Source organism: Leptosomus discolor, chromosome 12 (genome assembly GCF_034619465.1).
Source record: "Leptosomus discolor isolate bLepDis1 chromosome 12, bLepDis1.hap2, whole genome shotgun sequence".
NCBI classification, from domain to species: domain Eukaryota; kingdom Metazoa; phylum Chordata; class Aves; order Leptosomiformes; family Leptosomidae; genus Leptosomus; species Leptosomus discolor.
The window spans coordinates 21296890-21312810 of NC_141402.1; the positions used below are offsets into that span (position 1 = coordinate 21296890).

The 15921-nt window shown below is 43.2% G+C and overlaps 1 long non-coding RNA gene across 1 annotated transcript in view; it reads right to left on the reverse strand.

Annotated features, from left to right (window-relative positions):
• Positions 1–15921, reverse strand: part of LOC147414628 (uncharacterized) — a 49035-nt gene that overhangs the window by 32790 nt on the left and 324 nt on the right. The window contains exon 2 of the long non-coding RNA XR_015183841.1: positions 14782–14888. This is a non-coding gene — a long non-coding RNA (uncharacterized LOC147414628). The remainder of the gene's footprint in view (positions 1–14781; positions 14889–15921) is intronic.

Here is a 15921-nt window from a genome sequence, read left to right on the forward strand (position 1 = left end):
TTTATTTTCAGAAGGACTAAAATCATATGAACATTTATTACACAGCAAAAGCTGCGCAATAATAATTTAGGATTAAAGAGTGCAAACATAAAAAATTGAAGTTGGAAGGCAAAGCTTAAGATTAAAGTACAATGGGATAAAATTAAAACAAATTCTGTACAAAATAAAACCTACAATTAACTGCAGAACCAGTGGGAGCAGAGATGGTAGCATACATCTAAGCATGACCCTAACTATAGAACTGAGAAATGATTCTATACCAGACAATTGCAATTGAAACAAAAATCTTGCAATATATATTTTTTGTCCCTTATTTTCGCTGTAAACTATCTATCTCTGAATTTCTGTATGTTGTGTTAGGCCTCGTGTGTAAGGTTTTTTTTTGTGAGACCAGTGGCTCTCATAAATAAAATTACTCATTTTCATATGCAATTTTTTGTAGAATTGGGATTTCAGCTTGCCAAATCCCCAAAATGAGAACCATTAACATGCAAAAATCAACCTTGGAGAGGAACCATAGCTGTAATACATTCAAACTCTAAGCAGGACTCAAAAAGAATCAGACATAAATACGGACAGGAAAAAATCAATTATGGTAACAATAATTTTAAAAAGCAGCAAATACAAAATTATTCTGAACAGTGTATGCACATCTGAGCTTAAGACCCTCAATCATTTCTGACTAATAAGAACATTTTCTCAATAAGAATAATGGTGGTTGCCTCCAAATCTGCCATTGCCAGAGCTCAAACCTAGATGAACTGCTGCTCTAAGCCAAAGCGTCTGTATGTATGTTCCCATATTGCTTCTTATTTGTTTGTCTGTCTAGCATGCCTTCGGGAACCTGGTAGGAAACTCATGAATCATCACAAATATAAATGCAACCTGCTGGAGACTAGAAAGGTACTTGTAACTAGCAAAATGTAGTTCATAATCGTGGCTATACTTCTAGTAATATAAAGGCCCTGATGCTGCAAGCAGGTGTATGCCTGTGCACATCAGTGTGCCCCACACACAGGCAAGGGTTCCATGGAGGAACCTAAGAATGAAGGCCTTAAAGTGCACTTTCTATTTATTCTTTTACCAGACATCTGTGCTAACTTAAAGAAATAAAATTGCATTTTTGTACCTACGTCTCACTTATGTATTACCAAATAAACTGGACCAAAAGCTCTTGGACATTATTTTAAAGCATAATATCTGACTGATCTGTAACTATTCTGATATAATTTAGCATTTGGGGCAAGATTACTACGCCATTTTATTTTATTACAGCAATATAAATACAAAAATAATGATGAAAGCTTTTTTTATTTTTCCTTTTGTCTTTCCTGCACACAAAATCATATTGATGATTAAACAAAAGGTGTTTTGCTAGCACAAACCTATTTATGCCCCCTTACAATAATGACACATGTGCAGAAGCTATACAGTCTTCAAGTGCCATTCATAAACTGTTTCATTTTGATCTAAACAAAGAATTCTGTTATCTAAATAACTTGTTCTTCCTAATCTTCAGCTATCCGGTAGATGAAAGATGCTTACATAAATATTTAAACTTTCTGTCCACTTCAAAAAATAAAAGGGCTTCAGGGTGAGAGACAGAGGATGCGCCACTGGACATCGTTCAGCTAGAAATAATACCACAGAAAAAGTTCGCTCAGCACTGTCTCATTTATGGCTAAAACAATTTTTGCTTTGCCCACATACAGTAAGACTGTTCAGCAGGACTAAAGACAGCACAATGGGAGATGAATTAGTGCTAGGTAATGCCCATTATAAAAAAGATGTAATATGAATTAAATTACTTACTGATGGTAATTATCTAGAAAACAGATTTGTTAGAGCTTTTCAGCGTAAACCTCTGACCAGTGTAGCAGCAGTCAAAACAGCAAAATGTTCAGAGCGGGGCAGAGGACGTCATCAAAAATATTTGAATATCGTGATTATCTTCACCTAGACCCAGACTAACACGTGCAATTTTGGTCATCTCTCTTTCACAGATTAAGGGGACTAGAAAGAGGATGGTAAGAAATAGTAGGGCCACTGAAACACTTATATATGATAATATATGGTAACAACAGCAGTCATGAAAGAAATAAAAAGAGGCATGATAAAGATATGATGAATGAACAGTATAAATGGTATTGCCTACCTATCTTTCTAAGAGAAGAAGGAAAGAGGCACGAAGAATTGAGCTTGCACATGGCTGAATACAGAGTTTTTAGCTAGTGTGAGCCAAAATCTCACCTCCTGCCAGTGTCACGGGAGGAGACAGCAGCATGATGCTTGGGTATGCTCGAGTTCTTTTCCCATGCATGCACTGGAACATGCCTGAAGTCTAGGCCAGGCTGTGTACTTGCATGTAAACAAGGTAAATACTGCGTGAGCCTGCACTTCACAACAGACTCAGACATGCATGTGACTGCCAGAGGAGACTTTCTGTGTCCCCTTCTATAGTGAGATAAAGTTAGAAAAGCATCAGGCCCACATGCCTTCACAGCCACAAGATCAGCCTTCCAAAGACGGGGTGTCTATAGAAGGCCTCTTTCTTCCCTAAAGAATGTGGTTTCTATGCACATACTTCAAGGCAGAAAACCTTGCTTTATGGTCTGACAAGGGCTTTTTGCTAAGACCTGTGTCCTTGAAGACCTATCCTGTGCAGATGGGTATCTATTGTACACACCTGGTTTTGATAAAATTCTCAATGAAAAGAAATACAATCGTGTCACTCATGTCTCATTCAAACAAGAAGCACTAAAGTCAATATCCGTTCTCAGGTGAAGTAAAACAGTAGCATGTGAAAAAAATCCAAACCCATTAAAAAGTAACAAAGCCAAAATCACAGGAACTCTAATAAAAACAGACAAATTGTAAGATCTGTAAGTAAAACCTACTGCTGGTGATTTAACTGCTAGTGATTTGGCTTTCTTAGCTGCTTCTAACTTTGGCTGCTGTAGATACCGCTGTTTAATATTGCTCAGCTCACTGTTAACAGCACATAACATCTGACTCCTCGCCTAGTTAGCGCATTCTAATAGCTTTTGTGTGGGCTGCTTGGCCGTCATTGTTATGCTCGTGGATTTCTAGAACCATGTGGTTTATCTCTGTGATTATTGTTAAAGGATGTAGAAGAGAATTTGTTTAACAGATGCATATTTTGCTGTATATTGTAGCAAAGTTTCTGTCTTTTATGGGGCATTTCAATACAGCAAAGATACAAATCCTTGCTCTCTTGCCCCCTCTTTCCCTCCTTCCCCCAATGAACATAAGGTCTACAACTTCTCTGTCCAATATTCCCTGCCTGAAACAGCCAAATCTGCTAATGCAGCAGGCAAGTCCAGAGGCGTACACTCACCGAATCTTTAGATTAATTCTTAGGTGCCCCTGTAAGAGCAAGATGCTCTGTAAGACATGTAAGAAGCACATGAGAGGCATGGGCTGTGGAGATGCACCTTCTGGAATCTGATAGCAAATTTATCAACTTTCTCCACCAGAGGTTAAATCAGAACCCCTGCTCGAGGTGAATATACTCATCGGTATATAGATTATATATAGGTATATATAGATACATATATTGGTAGGATATAGATCCATGTTCCCTATTACCTGCATGTTTCCCAGCTTAGAAGAGCATTTTATGAGACTCTGAGAAGACCCCATACATGGTGGCTGATCTTCACAGTGGGGCTGCCCCAAAATATCGACTGTGCAGCCAAACTGGCTTCCCACACTGCACAAAGGAGAACAGATAAACATTCAAAAGTTTGGGCAGAGAATTGCACCTTCTCTTTCTCCTCCCAAGCACTCCACTAATTCCAGTTTGCTTCTGATGAAGTGAAGTTTTCTACTTTTGTATGAATTTTGATTTTGGTAACATTTGAAATCGGGGTTGTGAAACTATGTGAAACTTTGGGTCGTGAAACTCTGCATAGCATCTCTGCTGAGGAAAAAGTACAGAAACTGCAGGAACCCAGGAACACAGGAGCTCTAGATTTTGGGCTTTACCTCTAGATGTTGGGCTTTAAATCTAGATGTTGGGTTTTACATCGCTTGGGCTTTACCTTTAGATGTTGGGCTTTACCTCCAGATGTTGGGCTTTATCTCTAGATGTTGGCCTTTACCTCTAGATCTTAGGCTTTACATCGCTTGGACTTTAACTCTAGATGTTGGGCTTTACCTCTAGATGTTGGGCTTTCAGTCGCTTGAGCTTTAACATAGATGTTGGGCTTCGCCTCTAGATGTTGGGCTTTAACTCTAGATATTGGGATTTACCTCTAGATTTTGGGCTTGACCTCTAGACCTTGGGCTTTACCTCCAGATGTTGGGCTTTACATCCCTTCAGCTTTACCTCTAGATGTTGCGCTTTACCTCTAGATTTTTTGCTTTAGATCTAGATGTTGGGCTTTACCTCCAGATGTTGGGCTTTACCTCTAGATGTTGGGCTTTACCTCTAGATGTTGGGCTTTACCTCTAGATGTTGGGCTTTACATTGCTTGGGCTTATTTCTAGATGTTGTGCTTTACCGGTAGATGTTGGGCTTTACCTCTAAATGTTGAGCTTTACATCGCTTGGGCTTTACCTCTAGATGTTGGGCTTTACCTCTAGATGTTTATCTTTACCTCTCGATCTTGGACTTTACCTCTAGATGTTGGGCTTTACATCTAGATGTTGGGCTTTACATCGCTTGGGCTTTACCTCTATATGTTGGGCTTTTACATCGCTTGAGCTTTACGTCTAGATGTTGGGCTTTACCACTAGATGTCGGGCTTTACATCGCTTGGGCTTTACCTCTATATGTTGGGCTTTTACATCGCTTGAGCTTTACGTCTAGATGTTGGGCTTTACCACTAGATGTCGGGCTTTACCTCTATATGTTGGGCTTTACCTCTAGATATTGGGCTTTACCTCTACAATTTGGGCTTTACCTCTACAATTTGGGCTTTACATCGCTTGAGCTTTACCTCTAGATGTTGAGCTCTACCTCTAGATGTTGGGCTTTACCTCTAGATTTTGGGCTTTACATCGCTTGGACTTTACCTCCTGATGTTGGGCTTTACATCGCTTCAGATTTACCTCTAGATGTTGGGCTTTACCTCTAGATGTTCCGCTTTACCTCTAGATTTTGGGTTTTACCTCTAGATGTTGGGCTTTACATCGCTTGGACTTTACCTCCTGGTGTTGGGCTTTACATCGCTTCAGATTTACCTCTAGATGTTGGGCTTTACCTCTAGATGTTCCGCTTTACCTCTAGATTTTGGGTTTTACCTCTAGATGTTGGGCTTTACATCGCTTGGACTTTACCTCCTGATGTTGGGCTTTACATCGCTTCAGATTTACCTCTAGATGTTGGGCTTTACCTCTAGATGTTCTGCTTTACCTCTAGATTTTGGGTTTTACCTCTAGATGTTGGGCTTTACATCGCTTGGACTTTACCTCCTGATGTTGGGCTTTACATCGCTTCAGATTTACCTCTAGATGTTGGGCTTTACCTCTAGATGTTCCGCTTTACCTCTAGATTTTGGGTTTTACCTCTAGATGTTGGGCTTTACATCGCTTGGGCTTTACCTCTAGATGTTGTGCTTTACCTCTAGATGTTTTGCTTTACCTCTAGATTTTGGGCTTTACATTGCTTGGGCTTTACCTCTAGATGTTGGGCTTTATTTCTAGATGTTGCGCTTTACCTCTAGATGTTGGGCTTTACAGCGCTTGGAATTTACGTTTAGATGTTGAGCTTTACATCGCTTGGGCTTTACCTCTAGATATTGAGCTTTACGTCCCGATCTTGGGCTTTACCTCTAGATGTTGGGCTTTAACTCTAGATGTTGGGCTTTACATCGCTTCGGCTTTACCTCTAGATGTTGGGCTTTATATCGCTTCGGCTTTACCTCTAGATGTTGGGCTTTACCTCTGTTTGTTAGTCTTTACCTCTAGATGTTGGGCTTTACATCGCTTTGGCTTTAGATCTAGATGTTGTGCTTTACCTCCCGATGTTAGGCTTTACCTCTAGATATTGGGCTTTACCTCTAGATGTTGGGCTTTACATCGCTTGGGCTTTACCTCTAGATGTTGGGCTTTACATCACTTGGGCTTTACCTCTAGATGTTGGGCTTTACATCGCTTGGGCTTTACTTCTAGATGTTGGGCTTTACATCGCTTGGGCTTTACCACTAGATGTTTGGCTGTACCTCTAGATCTTATGCTTTACATCACTTGGGCTTTACTTCTAGATGTTAGGCTTTATCTCTACATGTTGTGTTTTAACCTCTAGATGTTGGCCTTTACCTCTAGATGTTGGGCTTTACATCGCTTGGGCTTTACCTCTAGATGTTGGGCTTTATGGCTAGATGTTGGGCTTTACCTCTCGAGGTTGGCTTTACATCGCTTGGGCTTTACCTCTAGATGTTGGGCTTTACCTCTAGATATTGGGCTTTACATCGCTTGGACTTTACATCTACATGTTGGGCTTTACCTCTAGATGTTGGGCTTTACCTCTAGATGTTGGGCTTTACCTCTAGATGTTGGGCTTTACATCGCTTGGACTTTACCTCTACATGTTGGGCTTTACCTCTAGATGTTGGGCTTTACCTCTAGATGTTGGGCTTTACCTCTAGATGTTGGGCTTTACATCGCTTGGGCTTTACCTCTATACGTTGGGCTTTACCTCTAGATGATGGGCTTTACATCGCTTGGGCTCTACCTCTAGATGGTGGGCTCTACCTCTAGATGGTGGGCTCTACCTCTAGATGGTGGGCTTTACATCGCTTGGGCTCTACCTCTAGATGGTGGGCTTTACATCGCTTGGGATTTACCTCTGGATGTTGGGCTTTACATTGCTTGGGCTTTACCTCTACATGTTGGGCTTTACCTCTACATGTTGGGCTTTACTTCGCTTGGGCTTTAACTCTAGATGTTGGGCTTTACATTGCTTGGGCTTTACCTCTACATGTTGGGCTTTACCTCTACATGTTGGGCTTTACTTCGCTTGGGCTTTAACTCTAGATGTTGGGCTTTATCTCTAGATGTTGGGCTTTACATCGCTTTGGCTTTACCTCCCGATGTTGGGCTTTACCTCCCGATGTTGGGCTTTACCTCCAGATGTTCGGCTTTACCTCTGTTTGTTGGGCTTTACCTCCCGACGTTGGGCTTTACCTCCCGACGTTGGGCTTTACCTCCCGACGTTGGGCTTTACATCGCTTGGGCTTTACCTCTAGATGTTGGGCTTTACATCGCTTGGGCTTTACCTCTAGATGTCGGGCTTTACATTGCTTGGGCTTTACATCTAGATGTTGGGCTTAAACCTCCAGATGTTGGGCTTTACCTCTGTTTGTTGATCTTTACATCTAGATGTTGGGCTTTACCTCCAGATGTTGGGCTTTACCTCTGTTTGTTGATCTTTACATCTAGATGTTGGGCTTTACCACTAGATGTTGGGCTTTACCTCTGTTTGTTGATCTTTACATCTAGATGTTGGGCTTTACCACTAGATGTTGGGCTTTACCTCTGTTTGTTGATCTTTACATCTAGATGTTGGGCTTTACCACTAGATGTTGGGCTTTACCTCTGTTTGTTGATCTTTACATCTAGATGTTGGGCTTTACCACTAGATGTTGGGCTTTACATCGCTATGGGTTTACCTCCAGACGTTGGGCTTTACCTCCAAACGTTGGGCTTTACCTCCAGACGTTGGGCTTTACCTCCAGACGTTGGGCTTTATATCGCTTGGGCTTTACCTCCAGACGTTGGGCTTTACCTCCAGACGTTGGGCTTTACCTCCAGACGTTGGGCTTTATATCGCTTGGGCTTTACCTCCAGACGTTGGGCTTTACCTCCAGACGTTGGGCTTTATATCGCTTGGGCTTTACCTCTAGACGTTGGGTTTACATCGCTTCGGCTTTACCTCTAGATGTTGGCCTTTACCTCTAGATGTTGGCCTTTACCTCTAGATGTTTGGCCTTTACCTCTAGATGCTTGGCCTTTACCTCTAGATGCTTGGCCTTTACCTCTAGATGTTGGCCCTTACCTCTAGATGTTGGCCCTTACCTCTAGATGTTGGCCCTTACCTCTAGATGTTGGCCCTTACCTCTAGATGTTTGGCTTTACATCTATATGTTGGCCCTTACCTCTAGATGTTTGGCTTTACATCTATATGTCGGCCTTTACCTCTAGATGTGTAGTTTACGGCTAGATGTTGGGCTTTACCTCTAAACGTTGGCCTTTACATCACTTGGGCTTAATATCTTTCTTTTCTTCTGCTTTCCAAATCTAAATCAGTTTTCACTAACAGCGCCAAAACCTTCCAGTAACTTTTACAGCTGCAGAGTCATCAACTTCAAGACAGCTACTTGGTAACCTTTTCACACCATTTGGATGTGACTGTGTTTACCCGGACACACAAACAGGCCGTACAGAGAGAGACAACATAAGACAGACAACTGTTTCCAGGCCAGCATGTTATTTTGAGGAGGTTCACTTTTCACACTGAAAAAGAAGATATTTCAACAAGCAGTCAAAGAGCACCCTTAAGAAGTATGTGACAGAACTGGAAGTTGTAGCTGAGAGAGATATGCTGTTAGCCTACTTCTAGGGGCACTGATCATAAAAATCAGTCCCAAGTTATATGTTAGACCCAATATAGATGCAGCTACTTTGTGAAACACTTTGAAGCCTCCAGCTGATGGAGTTGTAAGCATGCAGTGTCAGTTATACGTGTATTTGTTTGATCGAATTACAAAAGCACAACTATATTCAGTGACTTGATCAAGAGGTGATCTACAGTAGCAAACAGAAGAACGGCTATGAAAGCAGTATCTGTATTCTAGAACACTGATTTTGTCACAGTATTTTAAGGTTTATTCAAGAAACAGAATTAAAGCAAGCTGTATATACGGTACCATAGATAAGTATTAAATTTGCTACTGAAGGAGTTTCATGCCAGCAGAGCTGAATCTCGCAGTCTATTCAGGCAGCCTCTCATTGCTCAAACAACTCAGCAGGCAATCTATACAAAGTATGGAACAAACGCCTCAAAAAAGGAGAAGGTTCTCCAAAAAACACCCCCACGACACACCAGACAACACATCCTTTTAAGAACCAGGGAAGTTAGAGGCTAACGACCTCCCATCTCAATACTGACAAAATTCCAACACGGAAAACAATCTCAGAATAACTACACGGTCTCCAATTCCTCAGTCCTACTCCAGCCCTATTCACAGCTCACAGAAGCTATAAACGTCTGGAGAAAAAAAAAGAAACAAAAGGACAGGAGGCTATTTTCCAAAGAGCTCTTCAGAAGCACGAGAAGCCTGCCCGTGCGAGGCGCAGAAACGGTGTGCTGGAAGTGGAGCTACACTGTACGGTGCCGACAATCTGCGAGGCCACGCTGCAGCCTGCAGAATAACCCCCTGTCTGGAGCTGGACGCTGGGGTAGTTTGGGAGAGGGTGTGAGAAAGGAAGGCAGAGGCATAAGCCGCACCACAATGCCTGTATCCACTTTGCATCCTCAGCCCCTCCCTATGAAACCACAGAAGGGACTGGAAGGCTGTTGACAAGAAGTGCCCACTTCTGAAAAACGGAATATGGGAAGTGACGGCAACTGGAACGATGCTGGGACATGAGCACTGGGACAGTGAACCAAGGAGGCTACGGGGCAGGAGCACTGCGGGAAATGAAAAGTTAATCCCGAGCTGAGTGTAGAAAGCAGCGAGTTCCTGCCATGAGCTCATTCCTTCTCAAGTGAGCAGCAGTGGAGGAGAGACAGACACTTGCATGGCATCAGATACACAGCCCAGCCAGGGGAGGGAAGGTAAGAACAGAGGAAAGAAGAGAAGCAGGCCCCCTCACTGAGCCAGACCAGAGCTACTGCTGCTAGAAGGGAGCCGGATTAGAGCTGGAGCACTTGCCTCTGCTTTTTTCCCCTCTCAGAAAACCAAGGAGAAGCCACCAAACTTAGACACCTACCTGAAATGCATTCAGATTTTGCTGACTGCAAACCCCTACTCTGAATTACACCTAGCCTCAGAAAAACTCATCATCAAAAGCACGCAAGAGTGACTTCAGAACATCCTCCTCTTTGGCTGAGTGTTTGTACTGCCCTGAAGTAAGATTCATTCTTGGATCAGTGATTTCATAATGTAAAATACAAAACCCTTCAAAAAGAGACAAATACATAAGGTGGCAGTTGAGGACATCAGTTATAATATTCCTCAAATTGCATGTTGCTTTGTCTTAGGTAAATTCCTAATCTGCCTTCTCCAAAGGCCCTCCTGTCAACTGAACACACATTTCTCAGGCTAACACCCTTCAAATGCAATTTTAAAATGTGTACCTATTTATGTAAAATTTGTCACTTAGCAGCCTCAAATCACACCCAAATCAGAATTCTGATTTTTAAAAACACTTCACCTATTTGTTTTACAACACTCATCACACACCAACAGGTATCTTGTATGCTGTTTACTCTCAGTGTCCTCAGCTGCTTTGCACTCAGGCTTGTTAAGCAAAGCAATAATTTAGCAATGTCAGCTCATTTGTTAATGTCTCCCCTAACATGACATCTAGTCTCCCCCTGATTTCTTTATGGCTGGATTTACAGCTTGATTCTGTCTTCCTGCAGTTGAATAAGCACCTGACAAAAACACCCAGCTGAACAGTCACATACTCATTTTGAAGCAGTCACGGAAATCTTGAGGAAAGACTCAAGAGCTTGAAATGGCCAAGAGCTGGTAGGAAATAAATCAAAACTTTGATACCTCCATACACCACAAGTTAGCAACAAGAACAATTCAAGAATCACCAACTAAACAAAAGGCCATATGTAAACAGAAAACCCCGTTTTCATTATGATTTTACTCTAATAAACAGGCCTTGCAATTTCTCAAAGGTTTTTTTTTGTGTGTTGAAAGGAAATACTGCCTTAGAAGGTAACGAAATTTTGTTTCGTACTTCAGCATTGCCTAGTGAATTAAAAGCTATTGTTTCTATATATAAGCAGCAACATTGTGAAACTCCTTTAGAGATACAAAGACTACCACATCAAATAATACCTACAACCTTACACCTCAAAGCATGAATTTAACTCTGCTTTCTTTGTATTACCACCACGGCAGCATTACAGCATTTCTGAAATTACACTTTTGTCCAAGTCACTGTGTCAACAGACAAGCCAGTCTGCTCCAAGCACCGAAGGGCTAAAATGGAATAAAATGGCTCAATCAGCTAAGATGCAAACATGAATTCTAGTGCTGCTTCACTTCACTTTGCTATTGTAGTCAAAATTTTACTCTCTGTATTTTACAGAGCAACAGAAAACTGTAGGTGGATTTTTGGGTTCAAACAAAAGTTTGATTCCTTGCTTTTCAAGCTCTTACTACGCAAAGATGCAGGACATCAAGAGATGACTCCCATAGTCTTGCCAAATGCAACGAGATTTCTCCTTCAAAAGACCTACAGAAGTTGTCAAACCTTAGTGCCAGCACAGTCCATACGAGGAGTTGATCCTTCCACCATTTTCAATTAAAACTCAGGTTTTCACTTCCCCCAACCACCACAGCACAAAGTACTTTAACTTCCTAGATTGTACCAGCAAACCTTTACAAACCGATGGCTGAGCACAGGAGCACACAAAAGCCCTCAGAGAGAAGAACACTGGCAGGCCTTGTTCATACACCTCGCTGAGCACAACCCCTCCAGAAGAAGAGGCAGAAAGACTAGGTAGGCAGCTTCAGAGCCAGCGCCCACAGCTGGCACTAGCCACGAGCTGCTGCACTGCTGGACGTTCGGCTTCTGAACATCTGCATCAGCCACTTCCACGTGCCCATCCGCCCCTTCACTGTGCAGGTGGAATGAGGAGCCTGGGCTGACCCTGACTCCCCAGGAGCTGCCCAGCCTGGACACCCAGCCTGACACAGACGGAGGCTGGTGCAGAGCTCCCCACGCCAGAGGAGCAGCAGCCTGTACAGGCAGGGTGGGTGGCTGGCAGGCAGGCAGCCCGGCAGCTGAGCGCCTTCCTGCAGGCAAGACACGCACGTCAGACCCCGTGAGAAAGGGTCGTTCTGATCCCTACCAACTCCAGGGAAGACAAGCATCGCGCTGCCTGCGAGCCAAACAGGAAGGACACTCCGCTCTCTTGTACAGGAGGTTAGAAGTTGTTTCTGCTATTTCTTTCTCCTCAAAGAAAATGTCAGTGTGGACACAAGCGGTTACACTTGATTTCATTCTGTATTTCAACTCTCAAGCAAATAATTGGATAGGCGCCTCTCTGAAGTCACCTACAGGACTTCTGACAATGACTGCGTGGGTCCAACACCTCTGAAAAGAGACAGAATTACTTTTTTTTTTTTTAAAAAAAAGGAGATAACACAGATGTAATAAGAAGTTCTTGAAGCTTATTAGCAATCATAACCATCACTAAAGGTATAGAAAGGAAAAAAAGCCATTAAAAAGTTTCACATGGAAACAGGTAGAAGATGGCCAAATCACACTGCCTTTGCAGACTATAGTGAAGCGTCTTCTCTAACCAAGACGAATTAGAAACGCCTGTATTATGCAAACTCATATCACAGTTTATGGCTTGAGAAGCCAGGGATTTCCTACTGTGTTTCTAACAGCTGGACAACTAAACTACTTCACTGTTTACTTTGTGATGCCGCATTCGTGATATGGCAGAGCCTAAACATACCTGCCAGACAACCTCAGGCTCTACAGTTTTTAATAATGAATAGTTACTCATGCATTGCATAAATATTATCACATCATATCTCGTATGTATGCAAAATTAGAACTACAATAAAATAGGTTCCTCTGTTTCAATATTGTATCAATTAACCCACTCATCCACCTAATTTGGAGCTGTAGATGCATCAGGTCACAACAGCTTTAATATCTCACATGACTCTGTGTCTAAACAGAGAACAGACAGACCATTCTAAATACAAAAAAAACCCAACCCACCAACAACAAAAACCCCAACAAAAAAACCTGCTCTACCATAATAACTGGGTGAGAGGGAAAGATACCATTACCGTGCTTTTTTATTATGTTTTTGTCTTGCCTAACATCCAACGTATATATCAACACCTCACTTTCAAGATGTAAGTCAACAAAACACGCAGAAATACCTTCATCCCCAAGGTCAGCATTACACAACATGAGTATAAAATGGATCACAACAAGGACGCTGAACATGGCTCACATCTCAAAGAACACGGCTTTTTTTCCAACTCAGTAATTAATGCATGAGTAAACTACAATAAGTATTACATTCATTTTCCTAAATATTAAACCCGTTAGAAATTTGTTCTGACGGTCAGAAACACTCTTGAGACACGGGAAGACTGTAACCCTGAGCCCATGGAGAAGGGGCAATGAAGAAGTGGGATGTGACATGAGGAAGTCTCGGGGGCAACACGGGCCAGGGGTTAGGACGTTCCCTTCTTCAGTGCAGCACCAGTGCCCACCGTTGTAGGCAGTTTGTACCACATAAACCCCCCACTTTGCAAGTCCTGCACAAGTCTCCCTTGTGACTATGCCCAGAGGTTTCCCCTCGCACGCTCACCCTTTCGCCACCCGCCCCGCAGGAACACACCTCCTGCTGTGCCGCCTCCACCCCCGCACCCACAGACTGACCCCCCAGGAATCATTTACAGCCACATGAAACATCTGAATTCGAATTACTTCACATCTCCAGCTTCTGACTAGCAGCACTAAATTCAGTGGCTTTAATTGTGAAACAATCTTTCCTAATTCTAAGATGTTGAAATAGGCTGCTGAGTCAGCACCGTACAAAAACTTAAGTCTTACGCTAAAGGGGGAGATGAAAACACAGTAATTTGTGCCCCCCTGTGCTGCACAGTAATCCCACCCCTAAATTCCACTCCCCGTGGCTGAGTGTAGGCTGTATCTAACACACCCCAGCCTGGCACGAGCAAACCTGTCCCCACGGCATTCCAGAAGTCTGGGTAGAGACCGACTGCTGCTCCTGGCCCCGGCAACTCAGACCCGGGGGTCTCCCTCTTCACCACCTGACGTTGCCCCTGGCAAGTGAGCCCTGGTTTGAACACCTCCCCAGCAACCCACCAGCACAACTGGTCTTGTACCAGAGAGCTGCCCTTTTTCCTGACAGAAGCAAGGGGCTCGATGAACTGTAAGACCAGCAGCCAATTATCTTTCCTAAACACAAAACAACCCCGCAGACCCTTACTTCAGCTGATGGCAAACTCCTTCCGTTCACAGCTCAGTCCTTGCACAGTCCTCACCATCCTCCAGGAAAGTGGGTGGGCCTGGAAATAACTGGGTTCTCTGGACATACACACACTGTTCACCTTGAAGGTTTACTGATAGCTACACCCACAAGGTACCGCAGGGCATACAGGCCTGTTCTTCTGCCAGAATAAAACACACAGCGCACACCCAGAAACCTGTACCGTGAACTCTGATCTGAGAATCAGAGCTTTTAAAATCTCCAGTTGCTGACACTGCTGAACTGGTAAAGCACGGTAAAGGTGTAAAGCTTTTCCAAGAAACTTCTCTGCCTACATTGTATTTACGTGCACAGGCTACAGGTATTTAGACGTTCTTATTCGTGAGTGCCTAAATTTTAACCAAACCTTCTGAAGCACAGCAAGTTCTCCACTACTCCAAGGTTCTTTGTTTTCGATGAGACTTTCACACTTTGAATCAGCCTGTCTCTAGTTAGATGAAGCTAGCCATTTCTCTCCCCCTTCATTGCCAAAAAAAGCTTGTTTGATGTCCCCTCCGAGATGGATGTGTTTGTTAACTGACCTGCTCCTGTCTCTCCAATCCCACACGTGGGACCAGTCCATAAGTATCGCCTCAGGGTTGCTCAGCCACAGCTTTCCAGGCTCAGCTTCTCCTCATTCATCAAGCACCTCGTAAAAAAAGATATAATTACAAAAGTTACTGCCATTGCAAAGTTGTGGGATTCTAACTGGGCAGAAAAGTTCCCCAAGTCATCATACTACCCAGTGTTACAGCACCCTCAAGCACAGGGCTCAACTGGCGGTTCACAGGAAGGCCAAACACTCCTGCCTCGAGCACAGCCACACTCAGAAGCACGAGGAACACCTTTGGGGGCTGCAGCAGTTTTGGCTGTCTAATTGCAATCCACGGGCTCCAGTCCGTTAGAGTTTGCATCCAGCAGCGTGCCTGGCTATGTCACCCCTGAGGCATGACTGTTCCCAGTCCTTCTCCCTCCACCTCTACCAGGAGAGTTGTTTCAAGGGACACAGGAAAAGTTGTGTTTAAAAAAACCCAAACAAAACCACAAAACAAAACAAAACAAGAGATAATTCTAAAGCCTGATTTATGTGAGCGAGCTTAAAGCTTTGCAGAAACTTCAGGCAAAGCACCTAGAAACTGAAATGACTATTTTTATCTTCTTTGCTGGAGGCACCTACACAAAACTGTGTAGAAACTCCACCCAAAAGGGAATGATTCCTAGGTACTGCCTTTTTATTTGGGTTGAGGTTTGGGAAACTGTAGAACAGTAGGTACACCAGAGACATCAGAGAGGACTTCTCTGAAGGAAGGTGAGGCTAAGAACGCTTCTGAACACACTGCGAATGGTCAACACAGCATCAAATTGTAACTGCAGACAGTAAAACAGTGTTGAGTCCTTCATACCAAGTAAAATACCATCTCCCCTCAAAACCCACACTGACAAGCAGCAAGGGTTACTGACACTGGCATTACTGAAGCTACAGAGAAGCGTGCCTGCTGCAGCTCAACAGCTGAAATTTTTACCTCACCTACAAAGCCAAAAGCTAGAACATTATCTTTCCATGGAACATATTTATTTGCCATTTAAGAGGCCACCTGAATTCAAAACTATCGGCTCCGTTCCCATAGCTTTCAACAGCGAGGGTTCTCGTAAGGAAAACCCACTCCGTGCTGCAAGAAAGC